At 41.2% G+C, this 17,417-nt stretch overlaps 1 protein-coding gene and 1 long non-coding RNA gene across 8 annotated transcripts in view; one reads left to right on the top strand and one right to left on the bottom strand.

The window, feature by feature from the left end:
* Positions 1–17,417, top strand: part of TSPAN4 (tetraspanin 4) — a 461,954-nt gene that overhangs the window by 423,499 nt on the left and 21,038 nt on the right. The window lies entirely within an intron of this gene.
* Positions 1,438–17,270, bottom strand: LOC133226526 (uncharacterized). The gene is made up of 4 exons (XR_009729534.1): positions 17,088–17,270; positions 14,596–14,681; positions 2,210–2,288; positions 1,438–1,725 (listed from the first exon to the last, which is right to left on the bottom strand). It is a non-coding gene; the product is annotated as an uncharacterized LOC133226526 (long non-coding RNA).

Raw genomic sequence — 17,417 nt, forward strand, 5'->3', positions numbered from 1 at the left:
GCAAATGAAGTTGCTAAGCCGCTGGCCATCATATTTGAAAAACCATGGCAGTCAGGTGAAGTTCCCGACGACTGAAAAAAGGGAAATATGACCCCATTTTCAAGAAGGGGAAAATGGATGACCCGGGGAATTACAGACCCGTCAGTCTCACCTCTGTGCCTGGCAAAATCTTGGAGCAGATTCTCCTGGAAGGCATGCTAAGGCACATGAAAAACAACAAGGTGCTCGGTGACAGCCACCATGGCTTCACCAAGGGGAAATCCTGCCTGACCAATTTGGTGGCCTTCTATGATGGGGCTACAGAACTGATGGACAGGGGTAGAGCAGTTGATGTCATCTACCTGGACTTGTGCAAAGCGTTCGACACTGCCCCACATGACATCCTTGTCTATAAATTTGAGAGACATCAATTTGATGAATGGACCACTGGGTAGATAAAGAACTGGCTGGATGGCCGCACACAAAGAGTTGTGGTCAATGGCTCAGTGTCCAGCTGGAGACCAGCAATGAGTGGTGTCCCTCAGGGATTTACAGCTGGGTTGGAGCAATCCTAGGCACAGCTACAGGTTGGGCAGAGAAGAGATTCAGAGCAGCCCTGCAGATAATGACTTAGGGGTGTTGGTCATTGAGAAAATGAACATGAGCTGGCTGCAGTGTGCGCTTGCAGCCCAGAAAGCCAACCGTATCCTGGGCTGCATCAAAAGAAGCGTGACCAGCAGGTCGAAGGAGGTGATCCTGCCCTTCTACTCTGCTCCCGTGAGACCGCAGTTGGAGTATTGTGTGCAGTTCTGGTGTCCTCAACATAAAAAGGACATGGAGATGTTGGAAGAAGTCCAGAGGAGGGCCACGAGAATGCTCAGGGGACTGGAGCACCTCCCATATGAAGATAGGCTGAGAAAGTTGGGGCTTTTCAGCCTGGAGAAGAGAAGGCTGCATGAAGACCTCATAGCAGCCTTCCAGTATCTGAAGGGGGCCTATAAGGATGCTGGGGAGGGACTGTAGTGATAGGACAAGGGTTAATGGGTTAAAACTTAAACAGGGGAAGTTTAGATATTGGCTATCTAAAGGATAGCCAATATCTAAACTTCCTACCTAAGGAGGAAGTTCTTTACTGTAAGGGTGTTGAGGCACTGGAATGGGTTGCCCAGGGAAGTTGTGAATGATGATCTTAAGGTCCTTTCCAACCTTAACTATTCTATTCTATGATTCAAGGCCAGGTTGGGCAGAGCCTTCTGTGACATGGTTTAGTGTGAGGTGTCCCTGCCCATGGCAGGGGAGTTTGAAGTAGATGATCTGAAGGTCCTTTCCAACCCTAACTATTCTATGATTCTGTAACATAGAAAAAAATATATTCCTCAATGCCTGACAAGTTGAAGGGAGATGCCTACAAAACCTGAAGGGCATTTTTCATGGTAGGATCAGACATGTATAGGCTTCTGTATATATGATGAAACTCTGGGAAGTGTACTTCATGTTGTTTGGTTGAAAACTACTTGATAAAGTTTGGATTAATTATCTATTGAGTCCTTAAATATCAATCAAAACATAATCATCATTTTTCTACTGTTTCAATGTGTCCTCAGCCAGAATCATAGGATTCAGCATAATGAAGGATTAAATTGATAATATCTGCACTTCTTTGTTGTATTTTGTTTGATTTGTCTTGCTTTTGTTTATTGCCCTGTAGAGGATGAAGTTTTACTGCACTCTATCCTTACAGTATCTCTGTAAATAAGAAGAAAACAAAAAAACTGGTTTGAGTTTAGCTTGTATCTTCTTACCCAGATTTTAGAAGATAATTATAGCAACTCCAGAACTCTTCTTAAATTACCCATTAGGTAGTAGTGGGGGAAAGAAAATCTGGGTTTTTTTTCCCCTGTTTGTTTTTTTTTCCCCTGACAGAATGGTCTTTTGTGGCAGAAGGTATCAGATTTTTCTACCCTCATCCCTTCCTGTCTTGTGTCATCACAAGTCACACTCTATTAGAGTACTAATGTTTCTATCAATAAGTGATGAATTTGCCAATGGTGATTTAAGTTTAAAATTACTTGTGAGAATGTAATGAAGCCTGCAAATCATGAATTAGATTTTAAAGAAATTATTTCTGACAGTTAAAAACTACAGGGCTAAAGTCATTTCGAGGCTGGAGTTTTTTACCCTCTATAAATTATGCATCAGGTCAAAACAGAGGTGATTCTGTAGGAATTACCTTTTAAGGCAAATCACAATTTGTCTCTTGCTGCAGCAGCCTTCTCTTACTGGTGTGTAACAGGGTGAGTATCGAGCTCCTGCAAAATAAAAATTGTCTCTGCTGCAACGAGCTGTTGTGAGCACCAGTCTGCTTCTGATCATATTTTCCATTGGTCTGAATGACAGTTTCTAATCCCGCTTCCCAGCCTTCTGCCCTTGTTACCAGACCGCTTGTCTACTATGGACAAAAAATGATACCCTGAGGCTCTCTCAGCCTTTGTATTTCTAAACAGGGTTATATTTGTATAACCCAAAATGTTCTTTTCAGGTTTAAACTGTCCCATTTGGCAACCACTTTGCCTGTGTAGGAGCAGATGCCTGATGCTGGTTTGCAGTTTCACAAGGAAGAAAATCCCTTTACTCAAAAGTGCACATGGGGAATTTGCTGTTGCTTGGAGCATATTCATTTAGTTAATTAGATTTGTGAAAGATAATGAGAAGGTTCCTGTCCTAAATTCAGAATATTTAATGCAATTTGGAAATGTTTGTAAGTTTGTTTTAAATAATCAGAAGAACCATTGCTGTCCTATTGATTCTCTCCTGTCTTGCTTTTCCCCCAAATACAAGGAATAAGACTAGTCAAAACTATTTCATCACATCAAGAAAAAAAGGGAGGGGGGTGGGGAGCAGAGAGCTCTCCTAATGCTTTAATAATTGTGCCTATAGACTTTATTGAGATTTGGTGATTTTCTCTGAGCTGCATGGTAACAGAGTGGTAGCCAGCATGTTTCTGAATGCTCTCAGATCTCCCATTTGGTGACAGGAGCATTTTTTCATATTTACACTAAAAAGCTTTCTAAGAAACAAACAGGAGTGAAACGCATTGTTTAGATGTGGCATAAATAGATAATAGAAATTCTTCTCCTCTCTGTTAATTTTGTTTGAATTGACCCTGCAAATGAACCCTTTTTCCATCAGACTTCTGGTGCACCTTTTTCATTACTAACGTTCACATTGGTGGTTTCAGAAACTGGGGGGTGTTTTTTGATTTGGATGTGGATGAAGCAGTCATCCACTGAATACCCAGCTTTTGCAGTTTCCCACTATTTTTTTTTTGTTCTTTTTTGGTTATTTTTAATTTTTCCCCTTGTGTCTGCATAAGCTTTCTTGGGAGGAAATTCAGCCCTGGCTCATTAGTGTTAGTATTTGTGTTGTCCTGTTTATGTTGTTGAAAGAGGTGAGTGCAATGGGATTAGTGATTAAAACTTGTTTCAGTCCTCTCAGTTAAGGATGCCAGGACTCATTTACTTGCATGTATGCTGGATGTAATTTTTCATCTGCAAAGCTGCTTTATGTAAAACCTCTTTGTGCAAAACCTAAATATCTGTTGCTTTTGCTTTGCATGGTTTCAGCTCTGTTTCCAAGATTAGATTGTCTGTAGCACATTTATCTATCAACAAATTGTTTGTTTACATGATGAGACATTTCCTTTTGCAAGCTGGGTACTGTTCTTCATAGCTCAGCCCCCAGTTTACAGCACTTGTGATTCTTGGCTGAATGTGTTTCTTACAACCTTCTGTGTGGATTTGTCTGTAAGTTCAGTTGTTACCACTAATGTGAGGTTAGCAAAGAAATCATTATTTCTTTGCATTACTTGGGGAAATCTGTTCACAGGGATGTGACCTTTGCAGTTTCAAAACAACTGGAATCCAGTCCTGGGTTCAAGACTTTCTGTAGTGCTGTTATGGTCCTGGTCGTTTTAATCATGCAGATGTCTTAGTAGTGCTGATGGGCCTTGTCTGTGTTGACAGCAGAGAGCACTGTCACATTTCTGCTTCAGCTGAAGCATTTTGCACTTGCGTATTTGCATGTCATGTTCACATAGCCAGGTTCTCGAAGCCTTTCATCCCTCAAGTACACTCTGACTCCTGTGGTGTTTATGCCCCAGATTCTGTCCCACTGACTTCTGAGGTTTTCCTACTGTCAGAGTTGTTGTCACCTTGCTCTTTTGACACAGTTTGAGAGTTTCTTCTTGTTAGTATGCTGCAGCACTGCCAGTGGCACTGACTGTGTTTCACTCTTGTTAGTTATCTTGAGGACTTCCAAATCTTCCAAAATCTGGAGATGCAGACTCTGACTACTGACCTGAGTAGCATTCAGAAAAGTATTTAATTGATTTATGTCCCAGAGCAGCACTAGGTTGGATGGTATCTTCTGAAATGAGAGTCAACACATTTTCTGTATTAATTATAAAGGTAAGTTGAGCCACTGGCTTTTTGTTTTGCTGTATTTGTCTTCACACATGTGATGGCAAAAAATTCAGCAGCGTTACATCAAGAGGTTTAGTAGTAGGGGAAAAATGATGCTGTAACTTTGTGTTCTGTTTTGGAGAAGTTACCATAGATAAAGAGATTCCAATAATTTTCTAGTATTGCATTTTGGCAGCAGTCAAACCCAAGAAAGCTGGCATGGCAAAGACTTACCCAACTGTTGTTGTCAGGCTGTTTTGCATAGTGTCTGGGTTTTGGCTGGGGTGGAGTTAATTATTTTCCTGGGAGCTGTTACAGTTGCTGTGTTTGGATTTAGTCTGAGAATGATGTTGATGATGCACCTGTGTTTTAGGTGTTGCTAAATAGTGCCTTCCCTAAGTCAAGGACTTGTGCCCCTCAGTGAGATGGGGCACAGGAAGCTGGGAGGGAGCAGAGTCAGGACACCTGACCCAAACTAGCCAAAGGGGTATTCCATACCACAGCACGTCATGCCCAGTGTATAAACTGGGGAAGCTGGCCATGAGCCACAGACCACTGCTCAGGGCCTGGCTGGGCATCAGTTGACGGGAAGTAGGCAGTTGTATAGGGCATCACTTGTGTTTCCTGAGTCTTATTCCTCTTCATCATTATGATTATTGCTATTGTTGTTATTGGTTTAATTATTGTTATATTTTACTTTATTTCAATTATTAAACTGTTCTTATCTCAACCCATTCTTCCAATTCTCCTCCCAGTCCTATCTGAGGGAGAGGAGGGTGGTGAGTGGCTGTGATGGTGTTTAGTTGCCAGCTGGGGTTAAACCATGACACGTAGTCATGCAGTTCTCATGTGACCACTGGAGAGCTGGCTTCTGCTGGTCATAGAGGTACACAGCTGAAAGGATATGGTCAAGCTTTGTAGAAAAATGAGATTCAAATATGATCTGATTGGGGAAAAAATATCACAGGTGTATCATAAAAAGGAAATGATTTTTAGTAATTATTAGAAGTGCCGCCTTATGCTCAGATGGAGGCAGTGTATGTCCAGTACTGCTTATTTTGTTAGAGTCTGAACTAATATAAGTAGTCTAAGTAGCTATAGAAGCTCTTAAATAGTCATATCATCAGCCTATGGAGCTATGCCAGAGCTTTACCAGAGTTGAGTGTCTGCCAGCATTCAGCGTATGAAATCATGCAAAAGGACATCGGTGGTGAGGCAGAATGACAAACACAACTCTTTCTTCTTACTAAGTTGGGAGGTAAGGAAGTTGCCTTTTGATTTTTAATGCTTTCAAACTTTTAGCGTAAACCATAAGTCCTCAACATTTTATAACCCTTCTTTTAATAAAAGAAAAATTCGCAACTATGGCTGCTGGATTTAGTAGTTGGAATATTATACAAACCCCCATGCAACTACTATGTGACTTCTCAAGTATCCCAAACGCTGGCAATATCAGTAGAAGTACAAGGTTGTTCCTTCGGATTAGGAACTCATGTGCAGACTTATCCCAGCCTGCAATTTCTTTAATGCTGCTGGTTTAGTTTGGGGTTTTAGGTTTGGGGTTGGTTTTTTTGGTTGTTTTGTTGGGTTTTTTTTGCTACCTACAGGTTTTTCCAAAAGCATTTTCTCGAGTCTTTGCTATTTAATACTTAGGGTCTGCAGTTTGTCCTCTTGGCCAAATTGGGTATTTTGAATTCCCATGACAAAATGAAGACAAAGTATTACAGGAAAATGATAAATGTTGAATAATGAATAAACAGCAGAGCAAGTCTCAGATTTTTGTTCTCATTAAAAATACCTTTTCCAGCATTCATAAACTCCTCACAACCTTTCAGTACCTCAAAAAAATCTTCACAAGGCACAAACCCCCTGCACTTTGCACTTCTGTGTGTATGCGTTTTATTTTCACTACAGCAACACCTGGGCACCTGTACTGTTTGTTTTAGGCCGATAGGATCATGTAAGGTAAATTGTGATTCCAGCTCCAAACATCTTTGAATCCCATAGGAGATTTGTTGCTATTGATCCAGGTCTATCTATATTAAGTTTTGAAATAAGTATGAAACCATGTCACAGTCACAGCTGAGTGAATGTGAGCTTTTACTGTGTTTTGGGTCGTGAACGGGAGGTCATGTCACTGCAGCTAATCATGGTGCAATGTTTCTGAAATGGTTACAGTTTAGAAGATGGAAGTTTTTCAAATAAAAGTTAATGGGATTCTGAATAGCAGGTCTGCACACAGGGTCCTTCTTTATAAGAAAGGTGCTGCAAAACTGTAGCACTGGTAGTGAGTCACTGCAGCAAACAGCACAGAATCTATGGCTAGAATTGGCCTTTGCTGCTACACGGTGTTCAACACAGCCTGTGAATACCTACTGTCTGTGTAGATTGAGATTCAAGGATGCTCTGACTTTATGAGTATTATTTGGGTATAGACTGGTGATACCTCACCCTGCCAAGCCAGTGCTATGATATCTCAGGGAAGTATTTGGGAGGACAGATAAGGAACAGGGGCAGTGTTAATACTAATGAAATTACAGGAACCAAAAGGACTCAACTGTTTGGACTAACAAAATCATGTGCCATTGACTACTGAAAGTTATATTGAAGGCATTTTTTGCTGTTTATCTAGGAGTCCTGACTTGCCTGTACCAAGGGAGCTAAGGCAGCACAGCTTAGAGCTGCTCACCTGTGACTACTTAGGCTCAGCCTTTCCTGTACAGCCACAGTACTGGGTGATGGCTGCGTGCAGGCTCTCACACCGCACCATGAGAAACCAGGTAAAAGCAGCTCCTAAGATGAACACCATGAATGTGCTGCAGGGCAGATGAGCCTGTGTGTGGATAGTGGCTGTGGAGCAGCTAGCCTCAGTAACTTGGAGGACACGTTTTCCGGGGGAACACCTGCTCTGTCAGTCAGCAGCAGCACATTCAGTACTTGAACCAGCACTTCTGTGTGTTGACATGGGCTGAGAGATGTGGATTTGGCAGATAGGGAGCTCACACAGAGAACTTGGGCTGTGATCTAGGAGAATTTGTGCTCCAAAATCACCAGTGCCAGTTTAAAAGGAGCAATGCCTGTGTCTCCAAGATTGGATGTGCTAAATAGAGTGGTATGTTTTATGTCAGCTTTTCTTTCAGGATGGATTTGAAGTAAAGGTCAAGGTGCAGGGCATAGGTGATGAATGGGTCATGATAGGTGTCATGAATAAGGTCCCTGTCCTTGGAAAACCTTGTAGTCTTCTGGAGAGATTTATAAATTTTAAGAACAGATGAAATGGTTAAGGTCATCTTTGGTCCATAGCATTTCAGTCAGTATTCTTGTCATCAGACTAATGACATCTGAGTTATAACTTCTAAAAATTCTTGAGCCTTGGTTTTAATACATTATTGACTACATATCATTCCTCATTATTTGTTCCAAGGATTGCTTTTCCTTCACAGTTCAAATTATGCCTTGTTTCAATCTTGTATTTGTCTAGATTAAACTTTGAATAGCCCTAGGGAGCACTTAAATGGTCCTAGAGGTGTAATGGACTAGGAGCATTAAGGGTCAAGAGGGAGCAGCAGCCGGTTGCACAGGAGGGCACCTGAGAAGGGCTGTGCATCCTGGAAGTCATCCAGGATGCATCCTGTGCATCCAGGGACGTGCTCTAGATCTCTGCCATAATGGTGATGGGCACTCACCTCAGATAAAAACAGTGTTTCTACAGAGAAAGCTCCTGAGATGTCTGACACTTTCACCCAGGGTGTTGAAGATCTGTCTTCTCAGCGTTGTGGGTGACTAATTCACCTCCCTTGCTGTAGTGATCACAATATTGTAGAGTTTAGGATCCAACTGATTATGCTGAATGTTAGTATTAAGAGTAAGATTTTAGAAGAGGAAACTGGGAGGGATTCCATGGAGGGTTCCATGGAGGATAAAGGAGCTAGCGAGTGTGGGAATTTTCAAAGAATGCTCTCCAGGAAGCACAAAAACAGTTCATCCCCTTTAAAGGTAAGGGAAATAGGGGAACAAGACATCCCATGGCTTACCTGTGAGCTTCTTAGTCTGCTCAAAATCAAAACAGAAACATACAAAAACGATGGAAAAGCAGACAGATACCCTTTGAGAACTGCAGGGGCATTGCCATAGTGTGCAAAGACGCAGTTAGAAAAACAGAATCTCAGCTTGAATCAAAATGGTCCAGAGACATCAAAAATGACAAGAAAGGGTTTTTCAGGTACGTAAACAACAAGCAGAAATAGGAAGAAAATATGGGCCTGCTGTTAAGCAAGAGAGGCAAGTTAGTCATCCACAACACTGAAAAGACAGATCCTCAACACTTTCTTTACCTTTGTCTTTACCAGCACTGTTGAACCCTAGGTGTTAGGAACAAAAATACAGAATCTTATGGGGATACCTTATCACCATGTTCCAGTATTTAAAGGGTGACTACGAAGAAGATGACTCCCTTTTTACAGCGACTCACGTGGAAAAGACGAGAGATAATAGGTGCAAGTTACTCTCTCCATGGGGATTCCAGTTGGACACTAGAGGAGAATTCTTCCCAGTGAGAACCAGCCATTGGAAAAATCTCCCCAGGGAAGTGGTGGTTTCCCCAACATTGGACACTTTTAAGATTTGGCTGAAGAGAGTGCTGGGTCATCTTGTCTAGACCATGCTTTTGCCAGGAAAGGTAGGACCAGATGGTTCTTAAGGTCCCTTCCAACCTGGTATTCTGTGATTCTGTCCATTAACTCTCATTATGTTGTTTTCTGATAGATTAAAGTGCTGTCTGCTGTTGGAAATTGTTTCTCCATGTAGGTACCTGAAGACTACAATTAGGCTGCTTTTTAACCTTGTCATTTTATTTAGCTTATCCAGGAGTGTTAGTCATGTGAAATAAAGCATGATTCTCAGTGATTGGCTTTTTCTTGTAGGCCTTCTCTAAAATCTTCTCATATTTTCAGTAGATTTCTGAAAATATCGGTATCAGTTCTCATTATAGAGATATGATACAACTCAGCCTTTATAAAGATTATGTTGAATATACCCCTGACTCTTTTCTCTGTAAGTTGGAAGAGTTGCCCTCAGAGACTTTCCATCTCCATTTCTTTCAGTCCTTACACAGATCTCCTGCTTTCCATAATATGATTTCCAGTCTTGTAGTGTGACCTCATCTTCGTTCTTAAACGTCTGTTCTGATATTTGGCTGTATAAGCCCCAAGGCTCTATAACCAAGCAGGCCAAATGAGATTAGCAGATTATTTAGTGCATAGCGAGTTTTGTGTGTTATCTATAAAATTTCATTAGCAGTGATTTTTATACTTCCTTTGCTAGCAAGTAGAAAAATACCAAATAACTGTGGGTCAAGAACTCACTAAAAACCCCACTGAATGAATCCTCTATTTTTAATAATGTTCCGTGTTTGTAAATTTTACTTTTTCAAAATACATTCAGTGCGGCTGCCCTGACATTTCTTTCTCTTGCACCACATAAACCTAGAACCTGATGGCTAATTTGAGCTCTTTAGAGGTGCCAAAAGCAGTAGGTTTACATAGGTGGAGAGACCTAGATGAATGCCACATGCAGAAAAGACTTTCAGACCACTGGTATTATTACATACCAGAGAATCCAAGGGGAATGAGAGAAAGAAGATAGTTTCCAGTTTTAAGAAGAGACTTGGGATAAATGCTTCTCTTTGGCAAAAAGCCGATCTCTCAGTTAGGAAAGATGCGCTCATTTTAAATAGATAGAAGTGCAAGCAATAAATACAAAGCAAGTCAGAGGCAGCTGAACAGCATCCTCAGGGGTGTTCTTGAGACCATTGTCCTATGTGGCGGATTTAACTTTTCATTTTGTTTTCTGCTCCTCTCCAAGGGATAAGTCACCCTTCTGATAGAGATTGTTTCTGATTCATCATTGGTAATTGCTTAGTCTGACTGGATTATTTCCAGGACCTTGATGCCATTTCTAGAAGGGGCACTTCCATATGGTGGAAACAACTTCTAGAAGGCTTCTGTACTGAGTGAAGTCAGTTGCATGAAAGCAGAGTAGGTGTAAACTGAAAAAAAAATATATATAAGAAAGCACAGTGGTTTTGTTACTGATAGAAGGCTTTTAAGACTTGAGATTTTATAGAAGAGAGAGAAAGGGGATGTTTTAGCATAGAAGGTTGGTAACAGGATACAGCTCATACTTTATGCTTGTACTGACTGCAAGGGGCAGGTTGAGCTATAGTTGATTGACAGTAAACTTCAGATGATTTGCACAGTTTTAAAGGCAATTCCAGGCACCAGCTATTGTAGTATGTAGTATGTTTGAGCCAAACTACTGTAGTTTAATCCCAGAGGCAAAACAGAGGTGTTTGGAGATTAAAACTGGTTAGAAGTGATTGCCATCTGAAGAAGAGGGTGGTTTGACCAGCAGTTATTTGATTGAGTCTCTATCGTTCTCTATATTCTCTTAGATGTGACCTTGTTCAGTTCTTGTGAGGGAGGCAGGCTGAGAGACACCAATTTTGCAAATTCCCTTCCTTTCTTCCAAATGGTGGCTCCTTTGGATTTGGGCTGGGACTCATCCCTGACATAAGATGGGTGTCCCATTTCACTGGGGTGTCTGCTCTAGTTCAGCTACATGTGGTATGTGCTCTTCAAATACTTACTAGCAGGCTGGGTTTTGTGGGGTTAGGTGAGAATGGCTCAAATCATAATCTCTGTTGTGTCCCTTGCTGCTCACATGAACTGTATGTGCATTTTTAAAGCTGGCTTTTGTTGACTTTTCCAGTTGCAGCTCTGAGTACCCTTTCCCTTCATTCAGGATCACCAGGTAGTTGAGGAACTGAGACTCCTTGGTGTCTCCTGACTCCACTATCAGGAGTGGATGGCCACTGATACCCAGATACACGGGCTGTGTGTCACCATTTACTTGATGATGCAGTTACAAAAGAAGATGGCATATGCCCTGGGTGGTTTGAAACACTGCATCTGCCACAGAGTGGTGGTGCTGATGCTGTCTTCCACTGCTCACCCTATGGGGTCTGGGAGGAAAGACAAACTTCTTGCCAGTTTGCAGCTGGGTTTGGCACCTGGCATGTGCATGTATCATGTTCTGGGATATAGGATGGCTCCTCAAGTAGCAACAGTTTGAGGTGAATCTTTCTTCAAGACTTTTGGTTTCTCCTTTTATCGAACTTGGCTGCCATTTAGCAGGATGTCTGCTGTTCATTTGATAAATGCCACTTTTCATGTAAAAAATTTAGCATCCCAGAATATATAATTCTGGTTTATATGGAAATATCATAGTCCTCCAGCACCTTACTCAGTTGAAGGTACTGTCACTTATCTCTATTTAACACCTGGGGAAACAACCATGTTTCCTTTTCCATTCAATCAGTGTGACTTCCAATGAGAAATGAGGCTTTTTTTTTCTGGCTTCATTAGAAGTAGAGAGGGTGTTGGAAACTTGCATTTTGTGCTGTACAAGTGTGACTGGCAGTTTGTTTACTTGCTTGCTTTCTGTTATTATGGAAAGCAATCTCCATGTAGTTTATTCATTTGCAATGACTTGAGTCCCAAATCATTCCATTCACAGTAAAATCTGTTTTCAGTGAAGTGCAGTGAAGAGCTGCAATTGTTTGTTTCATTAAAACAAGGGAGGCATTTAATAGCAGTAATTCACTTAAGTTGCTTTTGTTGTCTACTAGCTTTCCAAGACATTTTATTCCAAGACATCCAGTTTACAATATCTCCACTGGAATGCTTACCTGAGGATTAAAAATAGTAATTCCAGTTTCTGAAGGTCAGAACTCCCAGGGTGTCAGAGATGTTGTTTTGCAGAGGGAATCATTTATGACGTTGAATGAATGTACCCTAATAAAAACATGGTTTCGAGCCACTAGAGACACCATGTGACAAATCCAAGTTGCTAGAAATGTGAGCAACTACATTGATGTTATTGGAGCCAGGCAGATTTCTACTAGATGAGGAAATGACATTTAGCATAATGTGCGATTCTTGTAAGTACACGTCTATGTGACTGGAAAAAGTGAACATATTTCCAAGGTAGAAAATATAGGTAAGGAGATGATCCCTTGGCTGGTGTTCAGCTAGGAGGATTTTGAGATTCTGTTCTATTTTATTCAAAATAAAGCCAGGCAACTTTTCCATCAGTCTTACTGAGTTTCTGTGAAGTAGCTGAAGTTCCTCCAAAGCCCTTGGTTTCATCCCTGGATGTACAACTTGTGCTGCCCTCTCTCTGGGAGTGTGTTCTGCACTTCTCCCACTTTCACGCTGAGCAGAGACCACCCCACAGTAGGCATAAAGCTTGGTGTAGTGAGCCTGACTTCATCTTCTGGTCTGCTCCCTCTAAGGACAATGGTAGTTATCCTGGCAGCATTATTTATTTAAAATGAGTTAATTTCAGATAAAGCATATCTCAAGAAAAAGAAAGCAAGCTGTGTGTGAAATCTCACTTTCCCCTAAGAATTAACATTCCCTGGATCTAGGAAGACACAGTTTTTTCAATTTGTTTCCACAGAATTACTCTTTCCAGGCAAGTTTCTCCAAGCAGTAAGAGGTTTTAACCCTTCAGTGGACTGTTTTGGTTTGGGTTTTAATGGGTCTTTTAGTTACAAAAATGTGGCTTATCAGTAGACATTTGTTCCCCTTGTTCTAAGAAATCAGGAAAATTTCTTCCCCTGAGGACATGATTTAACCAGCCTTCTCCTCTGCTTGCTTTGCTGCTTACCCTCGTTGCTAGTAGTTGCCAGTGGACCCGACAATGACAACGCTGTGTTCAGCAGAGCAGCTCTGCCACCAAGAGGTGGCAATGCCAATGCCTGTAATCGGGCATGGGGAGTTTGTGTGCCTTTCCCATAGCCCCAGGCAAGGTTCAGGTACCATTAGAGGCCTGATCTAGTTGGGGTTTAGTTGTTTTGATTTTTGCAGATGTATTTTTACTGCAGTGGACAAATTCTGTATTTTGGCTTATATTTTCCTACCAAAGTCGTGAATGTAAGAGGAAATAAACTTAAGTTAGTCGGATAAATGGATTTTCAGATAGCCCATACTTACGTTGTTTGTGGGACTCATTCATCTTCTCATACCACAGTGGAAGCATAGGGTATGTTTTGCCTTAGCTATCCCTTCTCCCCCTGATATTTTAGGGGTGCTCTCTCCTATTTGAAAGCTTTCTTATTCACCTTCAAACTAACTAAATGAGTATTGTAAATTATTGAAGCAAAGGTTGATCCCATGGGATGGCTGCAGCAAATAGATTAGTGGGGAGATTGCCAAGTCCTTCATCTCTGTGAGTAAACTGCTGGCTTCCCCTTTCCCAGATCACAGCATCTGCAGAGGAGTCTGTGTCCAATGTCACTGTTGTGCCTAATAAATAATCACACAGTGGTCATTAGTTCCTATGGGGGAAACAGCTTGTCTCACTGCTTTGATTTACCTCTGCATGTCCTCAAGTCTTTGTGACAGCTAATTGGAGCTCAGGCTCTATTGACATGTGCATCCCTAGGTGGTTGGGAGGGGGGTTGTGCTTTTTTTTTTTTTTGGTCTGAATAGATGGAGATGACAGGTTGTTAGCATTTGAAACACAAATGCAACCCGCCTTTCATTTATATTGGCAAAAAAAGGCTCAACAGCAAGTATCATATTAATTAGCATCCTTCCCAATTTGCTTATCTGAGGTTATATTGATGGTCCTTGAGGACAAATGAAAGTGATTATCTTCTTTTTTTTTTTTTCCTTTTTTTTTTTAGTAATGGGGAAGAAGGCGAAGAGGCTGAATACAGATACCCTGGGAATATCCTAAACCTAAGCATGGGGTTTAAATGAACAAGCATTTCCCTTTTCTGCTGACCTGGATTCAGTGTACATGAGATTTCAATACATAAGCATAGCTCAGACAAGTCTTTACACCCTGGTAAAAGTGTGGTTCTGTAGCCACTAGAGATCAAGGCAAAATTACTGTTTACTGGGACATGCAAAGAACAAATAACTATCACAGGATCCTGTCTGGGAAAGGATTATTTGAATACATTGGAGGGGTGGCACAGGAAGGAGATGATGGTTCTGAGGGATAGTTTGTGAGATCTGTGGAACACAAGACTAATGTATGAAGACAGAGGAGCATTGCTGAGAGCAGCAGTTGGTGGGATACATACCTGGAGACAGGGGGTAGAAGCTTTCTTGTGTCAGTCATCTTTGGGGTAAGAGTATGAAGAAAATCTTCTACAAAGGGAGTTCTGTACTGGAAATAAAATGGTGATGTTAGGTCATGATGGCATCCACCTTTGCTGGTGTCACTGCTATTGAGGATGTTAGTATAATTTTTTTCCCAACCAGTTTAATAATCTGAAGAGGGGTTTGTCTATATGTAAATAAAAGGTTTCTTCTATGAAATCAGCATAAGAAGTATCCTGCTATATAAATAATTAGGTCTGTCAGAAAACACATGCACTTCAGTGTTCACTCACCTGAAATTCCTCCAAAATGCTGGTAAGGCTTTTGACTAAACTTCCAGGTAATTAATTTGCAGTGTCAGCCTTTTCTGTATCTAATTGATTTTGATTTGCCTGCCTAGTTTTACTCAGCCCTTTCCCCACGTTTTCTGCAGCATACCTTTGAAATAAGAAGCAGCAAGCCAATAATTCATGTTTAAAGTTTTTATTCCCATGTTCACTAAAAAAACAAGTCTTGTTTTTAAGGAGGTCTAGGACTATCTCATCGGGAAGTGCCCATGCATAGGGTGCCATACACGGCAGAGAGCTGAATGTACACATGCTCTTGAATAAGCAGTCAGCTGTGCTATTGACTTCATTCTGTATGCAAGCAAAGACTCTGCATAGCTGCATCTTAACATTTTTAGCCCATGTCTCTGAGCTGGTTATGATGTACTTTATTTAAACAAGCTTGGGGACTTGATGCACAAGTTACTCAGTTGTTGCTGTGCATAAGAACAGATGAGATGGCATTGGCTTCTCTGGCTACAGGAAGGAGCACTTTCTCTATTCCAGCAATGATCGGAGGCTAAACATTCACTTTATATGTAGCAATGATAAAATGTCTGTTTCTCCCTTGGAATTTAGGAGAATCATTTGGTCAAAATGAGGTGCAGTTTGCTCTTGCATAAAAATTTTGTAGTTGCAGAGCTTAGTGTCTTGTCATGCTTGTGATCTCTTGTTTAAAGCAAAGCAGCATTAAAGCTGCTGTTGGGATTCATTAGCATTTTAAGAGTATGAATAGCACTCGAACATTTCAGTGTCTCCTTCCTTGCAGCCTCAGCTGTCTGCCACATCAGGTGCCTTGACACTTCCTTTTGAGCAGAAACAGGTGCTTGTAGACTGAAGGCTGACTGAAAGTGCAATTAATTGTATACACAAACCATGGACCCAGGAAAAACTGATTTGGAAGTTCTTTGACTTTCTTATTAGCTTTTTCTAGGTTCTTCTCAGAGAGTATGGTGGGAAACATTTCCTCTTACTGCTTCACCAGTTGTCTGCTCCAGGCCAATGCAAGATGTACTTGTCCTTCCTTTTGCTTCCTGATGAGCCTTAGTTTTACCCCCTCATTGCCAGGAATGTTACTGACACTCTCATGTTAATAACTCCATTTCTTGTCTCAGATTATGTACAGGGCTTCATGTCCCAGATTGGTTTTGGTATTCAGATACCTAACCCTAATTACATTAATAATTTTATGGCATGAGTGGAGTCAAATCATTCCTGTTTTACAAATAGAGAACTGAAACACAAGAGGAACTAGGTAGGAAGCCTGTGGCACAGCTGAAAAGTCTCACCTCAGCTAAGTCAAACCATCATGTTCCGGAAATGTTCACTCTTCTTCCAGCTCTCAGATGATTTCCTACAATCTTCTGTTCCTCAAGTCTCCAGGAACTTTTTCCTCTGAAGATACATACGCAATGCACCTCTCTTCGTATCAAACACTGCTAGAGCCAATAAGCATTTCAACTAACTTACTGAAGTTTGGAAGATCGGTAAAATGTTTGAAGTCTGACGTAGGCTTTTGCAGTCAAACTAGGAAAAAAGAACTCACTAAGCAAGTGTTTTGCTGTGTTTAAGGAAGCAGTCATAAAAAAATGTTAAGTCCTGGAGTTGTTTCACATCTGGGGAAGAAGTGAGGAAGAGGGAATCCCACAGAGCTGAGCAAAGTGTCCTGGCAATGCTGTTTTACACTGACGACACTGAAAAGAAATGACCATATTGTCTCTTAAGTGGCAAACATCAGCAAAACTTACACGATTTCTCTTACTAAAATCTTTTAAGATTTCTATCTATAGGCAGATGGCATAAGGAGGATTTCTGCTGTGAGGAGAGCATGTACTGCTCTCAGCTTCTTATAGACAGGCTTGGAGACATCTCATTTAAAACAAGCCTTACCTGTTGGTACAATCAGTCTCATCTCTTAGCAGGCAAGAGGGCTTCCATAAATGACCTTTTAGATTAGGCGATTCCTGTTTACATTCTATTTCCTACTCCCTGCTATTTGTAGAGAATGATTATCAAGGCATTAAAGATAAAAGTTTTGCCCAGTGGGAAGCTCTTGAATATTTTGTCATTTCATTAAAGCCTCTTCTGGTGGAGAAGCAGAGAGGTAGGGGAAACAGTCACCAGAAGGGTCAGGAATATTTACTTACCTATACTGAAACTCTGCTGAGAGGCTTTCTCCCATTCAGGGTGCTGGTGAGGTGGAATTTTTGTTCATGATATGGTAGGAAAGCATTGAGGCTAGAAATTAAAAGTCTCCATTTACCTGCAAGTAAGAAACCTGGGGATGCTGCTGGCATCCTCTGGCCTTTGCCTAAAGGTTGAAGAATCATAGAATAATTAGGGTTGGAAAGGACCTTAAGGTCATCTAGTTCCAAACCCCCTGCCATGGGCAAGGACACCTCACACTAAACCATGTCACCCGAGGCTCTGTCCAACCTGGCCTTGAACACTGCCAGGGATGGAGCATTCACAGCTTC

The sequence above is a fragment of the Neopsephotus bourkii genome, unplaced genomic scaffold, assembly GCF_033783945.1.
Source record: "Neopsephotus bourkii isolate Nb327-2 ecotype Australia unplaced genomic scaffold, CSIRO-AGI_Nbou_v1 NB_1792, whole genome shotgun sequence".
NCBI lineage: Eukaryota > Metazoa > Chordata > Aves > Psittaciformes > Psittacidae > Neopsephotus > Neopsephotus bourkii.